General features: G+C 50.6%; 1 protein-coding gene across 1 annotated transcript in view; it reads left to right on the forward strand.

Annotated features, from left to right (window-relative positions):
• LOC8031650 overlaps positions 1–15489 on the forward strand; it is an 83938-nt gene that overhangs the window by 41736 nt on the left and 26713 nt on the right. The gene's annotated exons all lie outside the window — the stretch shown is intronic.

A 15489-nucleotide genomic window follows, 5' to 3' on the forward strand; every position in this document is an offset into this window, starting at 1 on the left:
CGTCTTCTTGAGCAACGGCCCCACACCACGGCTCATTCCGGGAATGCCGAAACTGACTGGGTTCCTCTTCTAACCGTCGGTGGCTTACACGCGGCAGCGACGCTCTTTTCTAACAGCCTCCGGGCCACAGAGGAGGGGATTTTCTCGGCAATTACCGTTGCCGTAGCCTGTTGTTTCTCGGAGATGGATCACGGGACGAGCAAAGGCACGTGCTCACGACGCGGACGGGAATTCTTCGCGATCCTCGATTAAGCGGCCATTAGACCCGATGCCAAGGGAGAAGAAGGTTCTTGGCGCGAGATTTTTTCTGGGTATGGCCGATATGTTTTTATACACGCGCTGGATGGCCGACCGATAAGGAGGAAATGCCGATGTGTTGGCTAACGCTGATAGATCCGCTCGTGGCCCGACTGACGCGAGAGTCCAATCTGATCCATGGGGCGCGATGAGACATTCGATCACGCCGTAAGTCCTCGCTGGAATGTGATCCCGGGATTTTGTTCCGCCGCTCGTTGAATGCGACAGGGGAACACGAAGAATTCAGGTAGACGAACGCGGCTTGATATGGGCGATGCATTTTCTCATAAAATTTGCTGGATGAAGGTATTGATGCCGACCTGCTTGGAAGTAGGTTTACGTATATATTCACTGCCAGCTCAACAAACGGAGGGCATGACGGGTGCCGGGCATTTCATCGTGGCTTTGCAGCCAATCAGAGTGCGGCATCGACCAATAAGGACGCCCAAGAGCCAATCTCGAAGCATGAAGCGTGATTATCATCATAGGCCCCGCCCAGCGTTCCTTCAGTTGTCAGGGATCATGGCGTCGTATCGAATAAGACACAAATAAACAAACGTACTGATGGTTTTATTACATGGACATCAGCGGTGTATCCAGGAATTTGTTTTCGGAGGGGAAGCAGGGGGGGGGGGGGGGGGGGGGGCTGAAGTCTCATTAGTCCCCGCTCCCTGCTTACGTCACTGATGGACACATTTGTCGAACTCACATTCACTTCAGAGTTGCGTGATATTTGATTATGCATGAGTAAGTGGCTCATAAAAACCACGATATCGAGTTGAAGAGACGCAGGGAATAAAACATGCAGTTTGCCCGTTGCGTTCTTCCCCTGTCCCTATCTCTATGTTACACCTTGTGCAATCGGCCTTTTGTTAAAGAGCCCTTTTCATCGACGTCTCAAGGACAAGACTGGCTAAGCGTTGCTGATGAACCGTATACCTTGTTTGTCCGGTTCTGTCTTGCAATGATTGGTTTCGCAGCAGCGCCGCGCGTGGCCTTTGTTCGTCGTTTTTGTACATTGATTTCTTCTTTTTTTTTTTTTGAGTTCGCGAAGATGCAGGGCAGGATAGGCGTCCATGACGCTTCGAAACGGTGATTGTAGTTCGGATAAGAACGTTGCTGTTGTTGGTAATGTTGTTTCTGTGGCTTGCGTAAGCCCTGAAAGGGTGAGAACTGATTTGCATATCTCGCGATCTCCTCATCTGAAGATATCGTCGGCTCTTTATTCGTGCGTTTCGTGGACAAACGGTCGATTTGTGGAAAGGAGGATACACCAGAAATTGACTAGCGGCTGCGAGGGTTGAGGATCACACCGTAGTTAACGAAGCTGCCTGCGCGGACAACATCCTCGAGATTAATTTTTCGGATCTTATCCATCGAGCCGATTATATCAACAGTTACTGACAACTTAAGGAGCGCAAACACCTTCTTATCGTTCCGAGCGACGAATCACAAAATAAAAAATTGTGAACGTAATAAGCTACCGCCGTCGTCAGTGACTGACAAAGTCGTATGTGACAAAGTAAACGAAAGGTGTAAGTGAACTAGGCACTATTGCCCCTACTTCTCGTACATAAACGAATGTGAAATGGTTTAGCTCTCGTCTCGTTTTTAATACTTGAAAGCACGCCTTCTTTTGCGATCGGCCCACCCGCTTTCAGACACACTGACGTCGTGTTGAACTGAAACCAATAACGTTCCGCGATAATCGAATAAAAGACAAAGGAGAGCGCAACTTCGATTGGGCGATCGATGAAAACACGTTCAGCCTCGAGTTAATTTCCCCTCTTTTGAGGTCAGCCTTGTACGAAGTAAACTGCAGGCTCCCGATTCAGCGACGAGGAATTAATAAGCTGGGACGGGCCTCGGGCGTCGTCTCATACGCGTTTTCAGCCGACCTTCGCGCCCAGCTGTATACACGATAATTGTGAACGAGTGCCAGGGCACGTACAAGGAAACCTTCGTAACTCAAGCCGAACACAACTCAACGTTTTAAATGCAAGATACATATAGAGGAAACAACCGTAATTTATGCAATACAACTACACGCGTTCACTTTTATTGATCAGAAGAGATAACTTGCACGACACCGGTTATGACGAAGTCGGTTATAACGAAATAGCGGCTACAGCGAAGCGATCACGATTCCCCATCCCCTTTTGCACTTCGTTATAACCGAAGACGGTTATAACGAAATAGCGGATATAGCGAAGTGATTTCGGATTCCCGTTGAGTTTGTTATAACCGGTCTCGATATTTGAATCTTTTATTTAAAGAAATCTAAGCCTCTCTATTCTTTTTTTTATAATAAAAATTGTTTGCTTTTTGCTAAAGCCGCGGTAACACTGCTCCTACATGAAACAAAAGTTTCATGTAGGAGCAAAGACAGTTTTTGTACCACCGCGGCTTAAGGCTCTAACAGTAAATATTCGGGTGAATATATGGCACGCAGAGAAACATCTCGCCACACCCTCGGACTCGATGCAAATGGTGGGCTACTTTTTAAACTTATTTTCACCCGCCGATACGTCGACCGCTCCCCCCGATCGACGTGACCTGATTTAAACAACGCGAGGGCGCTGTCTGCTCCGCCTGCCGGTGTATTGACGCGTCTGGCTTTTCGCCACAACCGCGTCCACTCGATCCGCGTGAGCGAGCCGACAAATCGATTTCTCTATGCCTGTCCGATCACGTTGACAACATTCGGTCGCGAGGTTTCGGTCGCTGTTGGGTGGGGCGTCGTTGTCCGTTACACTACGATGCCAGGTATATATATATATATATATATATATATATATATATATATATACACGCGACAACAAAACCAGGAAAAAGGTCAGTCAGTGCCCACTGTGAACTGCTCGTCGCGTGATCGGGTGGTGTTACAATTCTTCGGATTCCCAAGGACTTTAAAGGTACGAAATGAGAGCGTGAGAAGATGGCGGCGTGAGACCGTCTGTCGTTGACAGGAAATAAACCATGCCGTGTAAGCCTTCCAAGAAATACGGGAGGTGCAAGCAAACACGAACAAAAGAAACGGAGGAAGTTTCACGTAAGCAAGGAAGCGGTGTGTACCAACATGGTTCGGTTCATTCTGCTGCAAAGTCGCTGTTCTCACACGAAGAACGACAATAATCGCGTGTTTACGTGCTATACTACACGAAAGGTAACGCGGCCGATAATTTCATTTTTGCGTGCCGATTCTCGTCTCCGTTTAGCCAGTTTGGCGTTGGATTGTCCGCTGCCCGATTGTCGATTGATTTCTCCGGAACGCGCGGCAGGCAAAAACACGACGAAATTGCGCGGCCGGGTTTGAGTGCCCGGCGTAAATTGTGGCAATTCGGGTCGCTCCGATGCGAGCGAACATGCAAAGTTTGCAAGCCGTTGAGCAAAATGTCTGGGAACAAACTTCGTAGAGTCCGTCTAGGTCGCCAGACCTAGAACCTCATTATCTCAGTCGTAATATCAGTAAAACAAACATGCGCGTCTAACAAACAAGTAATGTGCAAAAAAAAAAAAGTGCCGACATTTAGAGAATTTTGAGAACATGCCGTGATTCCGTGGCTTCGGTTCTGTTTCCAGAAGTTACGTGACAACGAGGCTAAAAGTTTCGCAACCAAACAAAAAATACAGTCTGCGCTGTGGCATTTAGCACGACTTTCGTTTTCGCGTGCTTACGTCCTGCTCGGTGTCACAGCGGGGACCGCTTTTTTAGGTCTACACATATTTTCAGCCTCGTCATGGGTCGATCTCCCTCCATATGCATTGTAGCGATTGGCTCTCAAGTGATTGGCGGGAGAATAGACGCACTGGTGTTTTTATAGAGTAATATTTTTTTTTTTCTTATCTCCTCGGAGCACTTCAGCGTCTGATATGACCGCCGGACACGCGCGTTCCCTCTCTGTTTCTCTCATTGCCCGCCATCGCACCCAGACGTCGGCTCGTCGTGATCGACTCGGCCCTGAGCCCAATCAACAGACGGACTGTGACTTATCCGGAGGAGGTGCATCAGCGGCCGGTCGGCCTTCCACGAAAAAGCGGGCCTTTCGATACGGGCGCCTGTCTCGCCCAGAGAGAAGAACGGAGCCGGCGCGACTGCCTCCCAGACAAAGACTCGACTCCGAACGGACCCAGCGGTCCGTGCGCTTCGTCACGGGGCTAAAAGCGGTGCGCGAAAGCGAATGGCTCGTCACGTCGGTCACGATCGGCGACGCGCGGAGGACGGACGCGTCTCTGCGGTGAACGCCCCACCAGCCCCGACGCGTCTACCGTGCGGTGGTGGCGGGACAACGCGCTCTCGGAAGCTCCTGCACGTCTACTGACCCGCAAAGCACTTCAAACACCAATTACTTGTTTTCATCTATGCACCTTTCATGTTACAAAATGCGTCTTTGTAGCGTCCGATCGAAAGTCCAATAATTGATGCTCCGAGAAATCGTGCGGGGCAGTCTACCGTCCAGGGACCATCATACAGAGCGCCGCGTCACCTGATGAGAACAACCAGGAAAGAAGAGGAAGTCAACGAACGTTCCGTCTTCAGCTCGCAGACACAGCGTCGTAAAGACAGCTTGGAAATGACTAGCCATTCTTACAAACTTCCTTATTCGTGTTAAAAAAGAAATAATAATGACGTTGCTCACTCTATCAGATTTTTATGTTTTGACTTTCAGACAAAAATAAAGCGCACATGAAATTAAAGAAAAGAAAAAAACAAACGCTTCAATTTAGCCAACATCCAAGATTCAATCGATCATCCATCTAAGACAAAGTAAAAAAAAAAAAAAAAAAATCCCTTTCCCATATGAAGTCATCTCCCGACCAAGCGGCGGAGATGGGCCACCTAACGTAATAGCGCCATAAAGAAAAGGGCGACCTCAGCCATGCCTCGGCGTAGTGACTGCCTGCCAAGGAACGTCAACAAAACGGCAGGAAATCCACGACGCAGCGCTGCAAGCGGGAGTGAGCCGACCCCGGGAGACGGAAGGTCGCTTCAGAGCCGGCGCGCACACGCGTGCAACGCAGCCTCTCCGGGGCTGTCTTTGCTGCTGGCTTCCTGTCCTTTTATAATACAATGGGCCAGGCAATCCTCCTCGGCGACCGTCATCCAGAAACCGCCCTTCCCGGTTCTCCTTTTTTTTATTATTATTATTCGGCTACCGTCGTGCCGAGTCAAGGAACCCAGTTGACATTTACGGCTCGGGCGACTTGTTGTGTGGAAGCAGTGTTTTTGCGACCCTGCTTGAAGATTTGTGTAGACGGCAGTTAAATTGCGTAGCTCCGCTGGCTACGTCGTAGGATACTCGTGCACTGCAGTTTTAAGGCCCACGGCCACACTGCAGACACATCATACACTCTGTCTGGCGTGTTTCTTCCTCGTATGACGTCACATTGGTCATTCAAAAACTTCCTGGCCAAATGTTCATATAAATGTGAAACAGGTTTTTGTTGCGTATTTGACCGACTTGGCCGTTGCGCTGCCTCCTCCGATATTCAAGAGTTTTTAGTATGGATCGTTTGAATACCTCCGTTAACGATACCCAATAACGGTTCGATACACGCGCAAAGGAGTCGGCGGTGTATCGGCTATCGTTATCGGAGGTATCGAAACGATCCGCTAAAACTCCCCACTGTGGTGCTCGGCCGATATCGTCCGCTTTTGACTGTCCGTCAACATGGCACGCTTTCAATAAACCTTCGTTTTGCGGAATCTGCTCAACCTTACGCGGCGCTCGTGGAATCGTGTTGATAATGTGATTTTGTCTCATTGTCGTCCGATATCATGTTGCTAGACGAACGCGACCAGTACCCGACTGCTAATCAAATATCTACAGCTCGGGGAGAAGGCGGAAACTTAGCGACTCCCTGTACGGGAAGCGCGCATAGAACATAAATGGGTCATTATACTTGCTCCGCCCCCCCCCCCTCCCCCCCCGCCCTTCCCCCCCCCCCCCCCCCCGCCATATGTAGCGCTTTGTACGCATGACGTTCGTTACGCGTGTGCTCTGCATGCACCCCGCAGCACGCCTCGTGGACTATAAGCGGCGGTCTGTGATGAACCAGTCCTGTGCTCTGGAACAACACAAGCTGTGACAGCCGAGGACAGTCAGGGTACGAGCGAAAGAGGAGAGCTAATATTTGCTCAAACTGGTTCAACATAAAGTAGTTTTTTTTTTTTTTTCCTATTTTTTCGAACGATTTAGTGACTCCTCCCTTCTCGTATGTTTGCTCACTTGTCAACTTCAGTCGGTGCTCTCACCTTTTCTTTTGCGTGTGTTCCGTCATCGCGTTCGTCATTGTCGGCTGAAACGATTAAGTAAACCCCAGCGAATATAAAACTTCGCCGCTTGAAGTGGCCGAAGATGGAGACAGCTGTCAAACAAGCAGTCTACATATATTTTTTTTAATGACCCACAGCTTAAGAAACACAAGGTTTGTCGAGATCAGAGTTCCTTATTAGTGCTCAGCAGCCAATGAAATGAGAAACGTGAAAAAAAAAAAAAAAAAGGCAGTAACAAAAATATTGCACATGATGACGTCTTTTCACGTTGGGGTGGGTAACCAATGGCTGTACCCGTACGCGGAAGCGGTCGACGGTACTGGAATTACGTAAACGGAATGAGTTAAGAGAGAGGCGGTGGAACAGCGCGGATTCGAAACTCACAATGGAGACTTTCGGAACAGAGAGGCGCCATTGTTCGGGGCCGTTTTCCATTTTGGTCATCGCGGGTCCCCGAGTAGAAGAAGAAGCAACCGCCGAGGAATATCTAGGTTGACGACGGCGGCGGCGCCCGCCGCCGGTGCAGGACCGACGAACACGGACCAGACGGACAAAGGAACTGCATTAGCGATTGTCTCGCTAGAACAACCAAAGAAAAAGAAAAAAAAGCTTGCCAAAGTAAATGGGTTCTTCGTGCGAATGGCAAGGCCTTCTCTGGGTCGGTCCCTCACGCCGAAGCTAATGCCCCGGTACTTCGGGTCGTGACGTATGCCTGCCCAAATGGAAGAAACGGGACTGTTCTTTCATGCGTCATCAGGCCGGCGTTGCGCGTCGTCGTCTGCCTAACGGACGTTACCGAGTTGGTTGCTGGGGGCCGATGCGCGTGACCCCGGGAGTCTGTCCGATTGGAACAGGGAGGACCAAGTGCGGAACGCGCCTTTGTGCGCCGTGCGGTGTCGCCGATATTGTTCGATGGGAACCATGACGTTCCAAGGCCCGCGTCGTCGTTAAAAATTTTAAATGGGCCTTCAGGAGTCGCCCAGGTCCGGTTCTTGGTCGCAGAAATGAACGGTGTCAGCGTGCGAAGATGGAGACGAACGCAGACCGAATCAAGTCTGGTTTGTGACACGTTTAATTAAACAAAAAGAAGCATCTTTCTGGAGAGAAAAAAAAAAAAAAAAAGAAAGAGAGAAACTAGCGTTTAACGGACTGAAATTAAGCTGCAGTACAAGTGCAATTGACGCCGTACATGACCAAGTTTAGCCGTTTACCTAAGCTACAAGCCAACCCACTGTCCAAAAACAAGCAGGGCAAAGCGTTTGCGCGTGCCTTGTGCCACTCACTACCTTACAGCAACATGAAAAACAAGATTTCGTGTATGCACCAACTGATTTATCTCGTGTAGGCTGTGTAACATGTAACGATGTGGCCCCGCGGTGTTACCCACATTTCTCCAGGCTTTCTCTTTTACCTTAGAACCAGTAAAGTAAACACACGCGAACAAAGAAACTAAGCCAGCGACGGTCTAGTTTCACCGCAATGCACGTCAGCGCATCGTGAAACGACGAAACACTCGCGCAGTGTTGGCGGTAACGAGTTAAGATTTTAAGTTTTTTTTTTTTTTATGTAACGCAGTAACACGTCACTTATTTTATGTAACGCAGCCAATGTAGTTACGTTACTCGTTACATATTCTCCCCAACACCTGAAAAAAGGTACTTGCATTTTTTGGTGTGTTTTTATGCTTTGTTTACGTAAAGTCCAGACTCAACCGACGCCAATCAGACAGCGTCAAAAGGTCACCAAAAGGGTCATGTTTCTGTACGTGTTCTGCTATCGCTGAACCAATCACAAACAGAGATGGCCTAGTGACTTGCGCTTTTAACGCTGCTTGATTGGCCCCATCAGCTCGTAGCGTCGGTTGCGCTCGTGTAGGCGCCAAGTCATTCAATTGTTATTGCACTAATTTCACGTACCTTCCAAATTTGGCCTGTCTTTTCCCCACGCCAAAAGTCTCACTTTAGAAAAACCCCAAACTGTCACGGCCTTTGTCCCAGTATCAAAAACTTGCTAAAAAAAAAAAAAAAAACACTTTTATTTTTAATTTATCATTAAGAAGTAACGCAAAAATAACGTGCGCTACTTTTTATCCGTAACGGTAACGAGTTCCTTTTATTTGGAGGTAAGGTAGGACGGTAACGCGTTCCTTTTATTTGCAAGTAACGAGTAATGTATTTCGTTACTTTTTTTGGGTAACGCCTACAACGCTGCACTCGCGTGACTTTGCCTGTCGACGCGCCCTGAGAGGAAACTAACCAACTCCCGATGAACGTCTCCCCAGAGTCGGTGCCGCCGGCTCCATGACGAGCCACGGTAACGCTGTATATAGTTCCGTGCTGCTATCATGGGGCCGGCGTGCGTAAATGTCCGGCAAGGAAAAAAAAAAAAAAAAAAGCAGACTGTTGACGTGACCGCTACCCGAACAATCGGGTGCCGTTGGTAGACGGAAGGTCCGGGCGGCGACCGACCCGCAAAGTGGGCTCTCAAAGAACTCGCCGACGGCCGCGGCGTCGAGACACAGCGCGGCGCTGGCCAACACTACCTGGAAGACAAGGCCTTTGGGTAACGTCATTGCTAGCGGCTCCACGATCCGTCCCAAGCGGCAAACACGCTAGAGCTCGACGCTGCAAACGGCAAACGCGTTCGTCTTGGCGTCGCCGCGTGCCAGCGTCGCGCTGGTTGTGAGAAGCTGCCATGACGATGCCGACGCAAGCAAGGCGGTGTAGCGGGAACCCCACTAGTGATGACGTTTTGTGGGAAAAGGTGCAGGCCTTCGCTTCTTATAGGTGGTATTGCGCTGGCCCTCGTTGCGCGAGAGAATTCGTGAGCTTGCGGCAGCAGGTCGTTCCGGCACCTGGTGTAGCGGTCGCATGGGAGCGGACGAGACGAGAAAGGACCGTTGTGTCCGGCGTGGACAGTCCGGGAAGGGTTTCACAATGGACCCGAGGCAAAGTATAGTTTCCTCCGCCTCCTTTTATCGTTAAATTACCGTGGTAGTCGTTTTTTCTTTGTGCGTTTTCAAGGCGGAACGCGCCATTTCCTTACGAGGTCCTTCTAAACAGGGTTTCATGCGCGTGAAATCGACCGTGGGGACCAGTACCAGGCTTACTCTTTCTTTTCTCTCTCGCGGGAACGGAAAATCGACAACTGTATCGTTCGAGGCTGCGGCAGAGAAAACGCTATTGTTCTTACACAAAAGTGGAGGTCAACGAGCAAAACCAGATTACTAACTTCAGTGCAGTCCAGACAGAAATCCTAAATTTGCGACGCACACCACATTGTAACGTAATTGACGGGCATTTTGTTTTGCAGACAAATTCTAAACAATCTATAACGTGTGATTTTTGTTTTGTTTAATAGCGATTTTAGATTAGATTTAACCGAGATGACCAGAGATTCTCGCAACTCAACGAGCGCGGAATGGTTATCAAGCTCGCTCTGCAGAAACCAGGATCCTGGGTTCAATGCCTACCTTTGCCCGTTTCGATCTGGGTGAGCATCATATACCCGCGTGCGGTCGTGTATGTCACTACTTCGTGATTCGTGAAAGCAAACACGCAATTCCGTTATGATTAATGAGCCAAAGAATAATCGAAGGACTCTCGGGACAGCTCAAGAAGCGCGTCCAAAAAAGAAAATATGATCCCAAAAAGGATCACTGTGCGGCAGAACGGAGTCGAAAACTTGGGCCGACGATTTGGCGAAAGTGTGTGTGCACGTCCTTTTACGACTGCGAACCTCGGCGGGGGCGCTTTCCCACGTCAGTCCCCGGCTGGTTTCGGTGGCGTAACGAACAGTCTGTCAAGTCGGCGACAGCGCATATTCGCCAGCACGTGGAACAACGGCGTCCGTCGATGGCGACGCTGGAAAACCACCTGCCCGCGTTTCCCGCCCTGATCGGTCCTCGGCTTGGACCAGTACCACCTAAGGGAGACAAGGCCTGCACCTCTTTCCCTCTGACGTAGATCGACTGGATCGACGGCGTATGCTTCCGACTGGAGCCGTAGCCAGAGAGAGCGAGCGGTGATTTGTAGCGGCGGTTAATATCAGACTGATCAACAACGTGTAACATGTTCGGTTGGCAAACCCGAATGATTGAAATCGGGTATTCGGTTTCAAGACAAAGACCCCTCCTTTGCAACGACGCTCTCCTTCTCCTCTCTTACTTGTATGCTTTTTACTATTCTTTAATATTCGCTGGTCGAATACTGGAAGATGAAGGACCCTGGTATTTTTCCTGTCTCGGAGCATACCTATATTAACGTATGACGCTGAAAGGGTGATGAATGAATGTAATATTTTTGATATAATTTATAACGAGTTATCACATTACAAATCATTCAAAAATGACCGGTTACGAACAAAAATAAAATAAGGTGTTCTCTCATTAGTATTTTCTTTAGCTGGAGGGACCTTCATGAAGTTGCTGTGGAGCAGCTTCCTGTCCTAGCCCCTGTTGTCACGCGCCTTTTTTGACCACGTGACATTAAATACACTTCTTCGATTTATTCATTCGATTCTTCCCATGTCAGACTCGAGATCAGAGAAAGACTGCTCATATTTATACAAAAGACACGGTCTGCCGGCGTGATGACAGAATTTATCTGCGGACAGGTTTCAAGCATCTCCGCAACCTGTTTGCTTCATACGAACATGTCCGCATACAGTTCTTGTATGAACAATGTCTGCCTCACAGAGGACCGTCATACAGGGAATGCCTTAGACAGTCCTTTTGTAATTAACAGTGTCTCTGCGGCTTTAGGATTTCCGTGCATCAAGAGTGGACGCGAGGCAGCGTTGTCGTTCTTTTGAATGAACAGTCGCGTCCAGTGACGGCATCTCCGTATATCAGCGGACGTCGGGAGAAAGTGCGGCCTTAATTATTTTCGAAGGGCGAACGCCAAGCTCGTTTCTCCATGCAAACACACCTCGACAGCGACGCGCACCTGAGCGCAGTCGGAAAGAACCCTCCTCGGTGGTCAGCCGAGCGCACCGACGACGGACGGTTGCCCGCTACAGTCGGCCAGTGAGTCACCCACCACACGCTGCGTCCGTTCACCGATCCGTGGGACGCGGCACTCGAGTGTATCTCCTCCGTCTTTTTTCGGCTACGACGCCGCGCGCGACTCCGATCTTCGGGCTCCCCGCGGAACCACTGGTTCGTGTCCAGCTGCTACCTCGCTCGGGGAAGGATGCAGTGTCTGGAGCGAGTCAGTGGACCCTCGAGAGAAGCGTGGCTCTCGGCCAGGGGGTATACCGTAGCGTCCAAGAGACGCGGCCAAAAGTCAGGTGCTGATTTAATGTTGACGTGAAGCGGCGTCTCGGCGTCCCGTCATGTACGATGTACGGGCGTAAACCAGCTTTTTTTCTGTTAGCGTCCCTCCATGTCCAATCATGGGACACGAAAGACGGTTATACTCCGACGTCGGGCGTAGCAAACGCGGAGTAGCGCAGATCACTCAGATACTGATTGGTCGCAGATATCAAGTTTCCGCTCGCTGGTCAATGAAACGCGCGCGTTCTGCGCTACGCCGCGTTCGATGTGCTCAATAGGGCATTGTAGTAGACCGTTTCTTCTCCTCCGGTACGGTATCCGTGAGCAAAACGCCGCAGCTGCGCATGCGCGCCGCCAGCCTTGTCTGCATAGTTCAAGGTCTTGTGGCGGATAACGGAGCGCTATCCGGGTGCTTAGCGGGCTGCGGAAACGGTCGACTACAATCCCCAATGTCGGAGTATAACAGAGCCTGAACTGAACGTTTGAAAGGACGCCACGCGACGCAGCGCATAAACGCGACATAAGAATATTCGATTCTGCTCGCCAGGGGCGCCTCTCGAAACTTGTGAACTATAGTGGGGCTATGCAAGACGGCGGAACGAAGGGCGCCCTCGCCGCGCCGCTGACATATCGCAGGTCTACACCACCTAGAAGACAAGGCCTGCGCATAACGTCATCGTTGGTGGACCCCCGTCTCACTCCAAGTGGAAAACACGCCGAAACTCGACCAAAGTCGTCGCAAAGTGTCAGACGCGTCCGTCTTGACTTTTACCGCGCTCGTGGTGAGTCGTGGTGAGACGCTGTGAGGCGCGCTGGCGTTGTCTTTGAGGTTGAAAGGCAAACTACGCTCTGATTTTTCTCAGGTTTGGAGCGAGTGAAGAGGCGAGGCTTTGGCGCTGCCTCGAAGCCTTGGCAGAACTTGACTCTGCCGCGCAGAGTTCAGAAAGCAGGTCAACGCGCAGATCTGGGCCACCCGAGAGCGTCTGAGGCAAGCTGAATGACGTTGATGGCATCAGTTATATCTTCATGAATGGGATGCTATGTGATCGAGCTGGACTTCGACCAATCACATGCACCGGTTCACTTTTTTTCCTTCCTTTTCTGCCCAGTCATAATTAACTCTTTTCTAACTTAAAAAAAAAAAAAGAAGGGAAGGGGGGGGTCTAGTGATGCAAGCTCTAGAGTCCTCATCTTTGCTTTCCCACACGTGGAGCCCTAGACTGGTCGAACACGAAGTTGGGACCCAGGTTTCCGGAGCTTGCCAACTGGACTGTCGCGTCGGCGTCGCCACGCCTTTGTCGCCCAAGTCCACAATGCGCTCTCCACGAATTTCCGGCTCCAACTCCGCGTTTGACGAGACCGGGGCCCCCGTGTGATTTGTATCAGCAGCAAAATTTCGCGAAAACTTACACAACACTATCTTTCCTTTCGCAGTCTCTCTTTCTCTTTCAACGGATCGTCTGGTTAGTTAGCAGCATAATTAAAGCTGGAGTATACGAGTGAACGTAAATGGGAACCAAGAAAAACAAACACAAAAACACTTGCATCCGAAACTTCTCGCCGTTGCGCACGACTCACCGCTCCGGAAACCGGTCCGGCAGCGCAAAGTGCGGGCGCGCGCGAACTCGTAGTAAACTTGGCCGGGCTCGCGCGGCACGCGCCCGCTCTGCATTTGGCGCGCTCCTTCCTACCTGCCGCACACCGACAGGCAGCAGCCGTGCACAGCGGCGGTGGGTGACCCGCCGGTCGGCCCTCTCTCCGGCCAACGGCCGCCCAGATAGGGGACAGGCGACGCCCGCCTGCGTCGGCCGGGCCTCGCGGAGAAAGTTGATAGACTTTTCTTGATGCGGTTTCTACCTTCCCGGTCCGAACCGAGCATGAAACCACGTTCACACTGCAAATACATCGTACAAGAGAGACGATGTTCGCTGCAGAAACAATGGCAAAATTATCTGCGAACTTCGAAGTACGTTTGTTTCATACATGTCTACAGACAGCTTTTGTACGATATGTATATTTAAAATTTGAGCGCGGCTTTAGTGTGTGCGGCCGAATACCAATGGGCAAAGAGCGTGCTAAGCATTCACGTGCACATCTAATTCTGCGCCGATTTGTCTTGCAGAAAAAACGCAGGAGGGGGGACGGTACTGCATTTTGTTCGGACCACGGTACATTTAATATAGATGTATATATATTTGCTTTACTTTATTTTATTTTATTTTATTTTTTTTTCAGGTGTGGGGCTTGACTAGACGGGAGTTTCCTTTACCGGCAGCTCCATTTCTGGGAGATGGAGTACCTCCAAACGCGATCTCATTATCGTATAAAGTTAGAGTGCATAGCTTGGCCAGTTGGCTGCCTTGGCACTGGTGTTCTAGTAGTGGTGGCGCCTCGATCAGCTACCAAATTGCCCGTTGTGCCCGTTTCGTGTGTACGGTTTCAAAAATGCCTTTGGAAGAGTATTAAATATAGCGCCCGGTGCCTCTACTCGAAAGCCAGGTTCACACTGCGAGATTCCTGCTTCGAATGCCGTACGGCAACGCGTTCAAGGAGGAAACTTGGCACGCGGCATTTGAATCACGGATATTGCGGTGACTGGCACTTGAAGACTGTCTTTTTGTGTCATGTACGAGCTGTGTGACTGATGACTGATTTTCTGCCGACACGCGTCAATCATGTTCGAACCATGTTTAAGCATCGCACAGGTAACAAACGCGAAATGTGATGAAGCGAGCAACGACGATCAACGGGCATGTACATCTCACAACCTTCGCGCTCACATGCACCTGCAGCTAAACGCAATTGACACCCGATGTCCGTGCTGATAGGGGAGACCCAGCAAATAACACGCCGTCGATAGCAGTTATGTTGTCAGCGTGATCGTGTATAATAAATATACCAACCTCGGTTCTTCCGCCAAGGCACAACCAATATAGCATGCCTGCTATCTCCGCACCTGCCATTCGTGCACCTTTATTTATAGGGTTGCCGGTGTTTAGAAACTCACTTCCGAACGTCAGTTCACCAGGGAGCCATCGGGACACTCGTCAACCTCGCCACATCCGATGCCAAACCAATCGGCGGAAGCGTCGCTTGCGCGAGCATGCGTGGAATGCCGTTTCCAGCGTCGCCCATTGTTTTCACCGCGCCGTCACTAAACGATGCCGGCGGCATATCCGACGTCCACGCTCCTGCGTCCGTCTCTTCGAAAAGCGAAACCGACACCGATCGTGTTTGACGGCGTGCGGCAGCGTATCGCCCCACCGCCGCTGCCGCTGCCGCGAAAACGACGCGCGGTGAGCTATGCCGCGCGCGAACCCCGCGCTGACACCTCTATGCGGGCATCGGCTTCCGAGTCGTTCGTCAGCCGACGCGCTGTCGGTATATCGTCCCCGCGGCGTCATACATCGGCTTGAGTTACGAGCACCGGACTCACCTGTGTAAGCCAACGGTCTCGGAACGGTTTCGTCGGTTGGCGCGGTGTTTTGCTGGGTTCCCGCCTTTGTTCGACGCACAGCCTTTACGGCATGACGTCAGTCGTATTTAGTGGTAGAACGGATCAAACAAGGCGCGTTTACGTCAGTTTGCGGCGCGCACTTGGTTCATACGGTCGACGTGTTTTTGCCGATGACGGGCTGAT

The sequence above is a fragment of the Ixodes scapularis genome, unplaced genomic scaffold (genome assembly GCF_016920785.2).
Source record: "Ixodes scapularis isolate PalLabHiFi unplaced genomic scaffold, ASM1692078v2 PGA_scaffold3__209_contigs__length_174095766, whole genome shotgun sequence".
In the NCBI taxonomy this organism is placed as follows: Eukaryota; Metazoa; Arthropoda; class Arachnida; order Ixodida; family Ixodidae; genus Ixodes; species Ixodes scapularis.